Source organism: Canis aureus, chromosome 2, assembly GCF_053574225.1.
Source record: "Canis aureus isolate CA01 chromosome 2, VMU_Caureus_v.1.0, whole genome shotgun sequence".
Lineage (NCBI taxonomy): Eukaryota > Metazoa > Chordata > Mammalia > Carnivora > Canidae > Canis > Canis aureus.
The window spans coordinates 30,137,419-30,143,832 of NC_135612.1; positions in this window are offsets into that span (position 1 = coordinate 30,137,419).

Below are 6,414 nucleotides of genomic sequence, written 5' to 3' on the forward strand. Positions count from 1 at the left end.
TTACATATGTGCCCTTAAACACACATAGATACACAATAGTATCAATATGCGGTACACCTTGTCTTTTTTATTTAATATATTTTAGAAATATTTTTATATCAGCACATAAATTTAGCCCATTCTTCACTAACATTGCACTTTACTGCACTGGGTGAATGTACCTACATATAGTCAAGAAATATTTATCAGGCATTTCTGTTATGCCAGGCCCTGTGTAAAGATGACGGAAGAACTTGGTCCTTGGAACAAATCTGGTTGTTATTTATTATTTTTTTAAGTAGGCTTCAAACCCAGTGTGGATCCTGATGCGGGGCTTGAACTCATGACTCTGAGATCAACACCTGAGCCGAGATCAAGGTCGGGTGCTTAACCAACTGATGCCACCCAGGCATCCCCTTGTTATTTGGGGGAGATTGTGTTAACTAGATAGAATGCAGGGAACACTGGCAGCTATTTTATGTTGGGTGTTCCTATACAGGAAAACCCCTATGGCTTTGTGATCCTACTTCTCTGGGTCTCCTCATTTCCAAATGCGCTCTTTCTTCTACAACACTTAATATTTACTGCACCACCACGCTACCATTTCTCTCTATTCTTCTCCACCTTGGGCTTCATAATTTTGGTCTCTATTACCAAAATAGAGGTAGCTTCCTTACTTCTCTCACTGCTTTCTGTTCTCCATTCCCATTTCCATTCTGCTATCAGACTAGTTTATGGGAAACGCAAATCAATGCCCTCCCCGCTGGGCATTCAAAAGTCAGACTCTGCCTACAAACTGACCAAAATGCTGTGCTCTTTTTCTTCCTTTTCTTGGCTCATTCTGGGAATCCTTGTTCTATCTACTCCTTGAAGCTCAGTTCAAATATCTCCTCTTGGAAGTTTTGCAGCACTTTCCCAACTTCCAACCCCCACCTCCTGTAGGTGCCCACCTCTGTACACTGGAGCATGTCTTTATCGTTTTTTTTTTTTTTTTAATCATTTCATTTAGCACACGTTCCTGTAATCAGTTTTGGTTTTGTTTTGTTTTTAGTCTGCCCATATATTCCCCGCTCTCTAGACTTTGAATAAGTCCCTTGATAGATTTGATATCTTTTTCATCTTTGCATTCTATAGAATTTAGCATAAGATCCAATGATATGAGGGAAGTGTTCAGAAATCTTTGCTGCTGGATGGATTAATGAGCCAATGACCCAGGAGAAACTATAAGATCCCACAAGAGTTTAGCCTTGTCCAGCTTAATTGTCTAAAGACTTATGTGATTGCCTTTATTTCACACCAAAAATTTTGTTTCATCAAAGGGAGAAACAGACAACAGTCATTTCAAAGAACATAGAGTTTGAATTTGGAACTAAATATTTTCAGATTAAGCTGCTGAAGTTATAAACGCACTCGAATGGGTAAACTCTTACAGAGTACGTATGTCAGCAGTGTATCTAAATCAAATTCGATCACAATTTATCTGGAGAATTCAACCGGCAGGCAAAATTTAATAGAATAGATATTTAAAATTGCAATGTTATAATATGATTAGAGAGATGAGAATGTACTCTCTACGTTCTTGGCTCTTGGGGATCTGTTTGTTTATTTTAAAGATTTTACTTGTTTATTCATGAGAGACAGAGAGAGAAAGAGAGGCAGAGACACAGGCAGAGGGAGAAGCAGGCTCCCCCATGGACTGGATCCCACACCCTCGGATCACACCCCGAACTGAAGGCAAACGCTCAACCGCTGAGCCACCCAGACCTCCTAAGCTCTTGGGGTTTAGAAACAAGGTGGTTTCTACTTGATTAGCACTCGGCTTTAGCCTAGCTAGATGTTTCTGTTGGTACATGCTGCCTCTTAGTGTCAGGCTGCATGACTACATCTAGAAGCCCTCTAAATTCCCAGAATGTGCTTGAGATTGGCCCATCCAGGGCTTATCTGGGATGTAAACCAGCCCCAGCCTCTGCCCTGCAGGAGCCTTTCAGAAAAATAATGTCAAAGCCTTAATAGGACCCTATCAGGCTAGGAACACCAATTTACAAGTGACGTGAAATCCCAGGGTGGGCACGGAAGACACATCTCTTTATAGCATAGAAAGGTTGTCCGGTCATACTTTACAAGTTCTATTATTACAGTTTGACTTTTCAGTTTCTGGCATGAGTCATAACCCTTAGGGCTAAAACGTACAACTGTGCACTGAAAATAGTGTGCAAAGAATGAGAGAAATAGAAATTTTAGATTGAGAGAGTTCATAAGTAAGGGCTATTTTAGAGGAAAAAAAGTACAAATCCACAGGTAGGAGGCAAAAAAGAGTAGAGCTGTGTAAAGTGGGGCCTGGGCCCTGGAGCCTGAAAGAAAGGAAATATATTAAAAAATCGGCCATCATATTAATTGGGAATGACCAACACCCTTAGGGTGCTGAGCAAAGTTGCCTCCTTATGAAGTTTCCAGTTTTTGTCTTTTTATGTAACCTTATTCAAACGCTCTGTCATTTTTATAACAATGACATGGACGAATTTACAATTATGTGGAGTAAGATGGAGGGATTACAAGAGGTATAAGGAAACATTTGGGGGTAAGGGATATGCTCATTGTCTTGATTATGGTGATGGTGTATACATATATCAGAACTCATCAAAGTATACATTTAAAATATGTGTGGTTTATTTTATGTCAAATATAACTCAATAAAGCTATTCAAAGAAAGTTTCCTGGAATCACATAACTAGATTATAGCATGCTGAGGTTCAAATCCATGTTTTTCTGACAAAAAATAAAATTATGCAGCTATTTTATTTTATTTTATTTTATTTTATTTTATGCAGCCTTTTTAAAGTAGAATTAGATAGGGTACCTGGGTGGTTAATTCGATTAAGCGGCTGCATTCAGCTCAGGTCGTGATCTCAGGGTCCTGGGATCCAGCCCCTTGTTGGGCTCCCTGCTCAATGGGGACCCTGCTTCTCTCTCCCTCTGCCCTTCCCCCCTCTTGTGTGTGTGTTCACTCTCTCAAAAGAACAAATAAAATCTGTAAAAAGAAAAAAAAGTAGAATTAGAAAGACTACAGAAGGGAAATTTTTTTTTTCAGCAAAATAATTGACAATAGCAAAATGGTAACCATACATGTGCTGTAATGGGGAAAGAAACCTGTGTACATTTAGAGAAGGAAAATACAAATAGTTTTAATAGTTATTTAATGAATTATGGATAGTTTTTTAAATTTTTCAATGCTACTATTAAATTGTATTTTCAGAGGTACCTGAGTGGCTCAGTCGGTTAAGTGACCCTTGATGTCAGCTCATACCATGATCTCAGGATCATGAGATCCATCCCTCAGGGCTCCAGGCTGGGCATGGAACCTCCTTAAGATTCTCTCCCTCTGCCTCTCCCCCCTCTAAAAAAAAAAAACAAAACATATTTTCAATTAAAACATCAATTGTAATTGTACATTATTTGAAATCGTAATCTATCAGGGCGCCTGGGTGGCTCAGTCAGTTGAGCACCTGCCTTGGGCTCAGGTCATGATCTCAGGGTCCTGGGATCCAGCACATATCAGGCTCCCTGCTCTGTGAAGAGTCTGCTTCTTCCCTCCCTCTGCCTGCTGCTCCCCCTGCTTGGCTCTCTCTATCAAATAAATAAATAAAATCTTTATTTTTTTTATAAATAAATAAAATCTTTAAAAGAAATTGTAAACTATCTCCATATTAGGCAATGTTTTTAAAGGTATAATGTTGAATTTTACAACTTAGCCCATAAAATTCTAGATTTGAAATGTTATGTTTTTATATATGCCACAGAAAAGACAACGTAAATATGTAAAAATATTAATAGGAGTTTTTGTGGGATGAGTTTTCTTTTTTCAGCTTGTATTATTCTTGGTTTTGGAAATTTTATTTTACTTATTTATTTTTAGAATCTTTTTTTTTCAAATGTGTTTGTCAGAGAGAAAGAGAAAAAACAGGAACGGGGGAAGGGCAGAAGCAGAGGGAGAAGCAGGCTCCCCGCTGAGGAGGGAGCCCAGAGGGACTCAGTTCCAGGAGCCCAGGTCATGACCTGTGCAGAAGTGCTTAACCAACTGAACCACCCTGGTGTCTTGGGTTTGGTAATTTTAAATTGTCAGTAATAGCTATACTTTACTTTTATAACCCCCCAAAATGAAATAAAGTATTTTGGGGATCCCTGGGTGGCTCAGAGGTTTAGCGCCTGCCTTTGGCCCAGGGCACAATCCTGGAGTCCCGGGATCAAGTCCCATGTCAGGCTCCCAGCATGGAGCCTGTTTCTCCCTCCTCCTGTGTCTCTGCCTCTCTCATTCTCTCTCTCTCTCTCTCTCTATCATTCATAAATAAATACATAAATAAACAAATAAATAAATCTTTAAAAATTTTTGAAATAAAGTATTTTATTTTTTTAAAGAATTTTCATGTAGTTATCCATGAGAGACACAGAGAGAGGCAGAGACACAGGCCAAGGGAGAAGCAGGCTCCCTGCGGGAGCCCAATGCGGGACTCGATCCTGGGACCTGGGGTCACGACCTGAGCCGTAACTGCTGAGCCACCGGGCGCCCTGAAATACTTCTACTCCCTGAAATAAAGTATCTTAAAAATCATCTTGTTCGGGCGGGGGGGGGGGGGGGGGGGAGGGCAGCCCCGGTGGCACAGCAGTTTAGCGCTGCCTGCAGCCCAGGGCATGATCCTGGAGACCCTGGATTGAGTCCCACATCAGGCTCTCTGTAAGATGCCTACTTCTCTGCCTGTGTCTCTGCCTCTCTCTCTGTCTCTATGAATAAATAAATAAAATATTTTTTTAAAAAAATCATGTTGTTGACAAAGCATTTAAGCCACCCGAATACAGATGTTTGGCTGCAATATGCACGGACTCTCCTCAGGCACCTCCCCGGCTGCAAAGCCCGTTTTGCTCACATGATTAAGCAGCACGTATTTGCTCCACAGAGTCTGTGAGAAGGTATCAGTTCAGGACAAATACTTGACTATTACTGAGAAATACACTGCAGATTATTGTGAGATACTAAACTGACCCCAAGGTACATACGTAACTGGACATTTTCTGTGAGAGGAACACACTCAAGTTAATGCCTGGGCAGTTTCTTTTTCCTTGACAAATTTTTTTATTCTAAAATCAGTTGATGGATCAACATGTGTGCTCACACGTGTGTGCGGGCTGCTCACACATGTGTGCGGGCTGTTCAGAAACAGGACAAGGGGGTGTCTGGGGCGCAGCCAGTTGAGCACTGCCTTGGGCCCAGGGCCTGATCCTGGAGACCGGGGATCGAGTCCCACTTCAGGTTCCCTGCATGGAGCCTGCTTCTCCCTCTGCCTGTGTCTCTGCCTCTCTCTCTCTCTGTCTCTCATGGATGAATAAATAAATAAAATCTTAAAAAAAAAAAAGTTCTCAGGAATAAAAACTTAAGTGAGGAATTCTCACATGTGGTTTTGGAACGGATAAACGTGCCAAGATCTTACAGAAGAGGGCACTATTTCCTATTTTCTAGAGCAGCCTTCTCTGCAAAGCAGCAATGAAAATGTAGAAGTAACAATGGGTTCTCTGCAAGAGACTTCCTTGAATATCTTAACAGAATTAATACAGGGATTTTAAAAATATTCAGTTTAGGGCACCTGGGTGGCTCAGTCGATTAAGCGTCTGCCTTCGGCCCAGGGCCTGATCCCAGGGTCCTGGGGTCAAGTCCCGCATGGGCTCCTTGCTCAGCATGGAGCCTGCTTCTCCCTCTTCCCTCTGCTGTGCCCCCTGCTTGTGCTCTCTGGCTCTGTCAAATAAATAAAATCTTTATTTTAAAAAATGTGCAGTTTAACCAAAAATCAGTTTCTGCTGCTGAAAACATCACCTCAGATCATAAAGTAGCATTGCTTTATCACTCCTCGGGGTCATCTGAGCAATGTCTGCTTAATAAAGCCTCTCTTGATTATTGCCAAACTTTTTTGAAGTTCATTAGTACTTATTTCTCACTTACCTGTTTTTGAGATGCACAGCCCAGAAACCTGAAAGCCTTCCATGCCCCCTCCGCAGTTTCGGGCCATGGGAAGCTGAGAGAGCAGGGCCATCTCAGGACCTTCAGTGGAGAGGCTTCTCAGCCTTCCGTGCTAGCCTCCTCCCGTAAGTGGCAACCCCAAAAGCTTTTTTGTCTCTGAAAGTCCATCTGTGCCCAAGCTAATCCCCCCCTCTACTCTCTGCCACAACTGCGGGAGAGTTGCTGGTGCTTGCGCCAGCAGTGGAGCCTGTGACTCTGGACCTCGGGTTTGAGTTCAGGCCCCACACGGGGTGAGGAGATGATTCAAAAATAAAATTATAAAAGACAGACCTCTGCTAAATTGACGCAATCTCGAGGGAGCCCTGCCCTGGGTCCCGATCGCCGCAGACTCTCACGAGGAGCAGGCCGGACCGGCTGGGTTTGCCCATCTC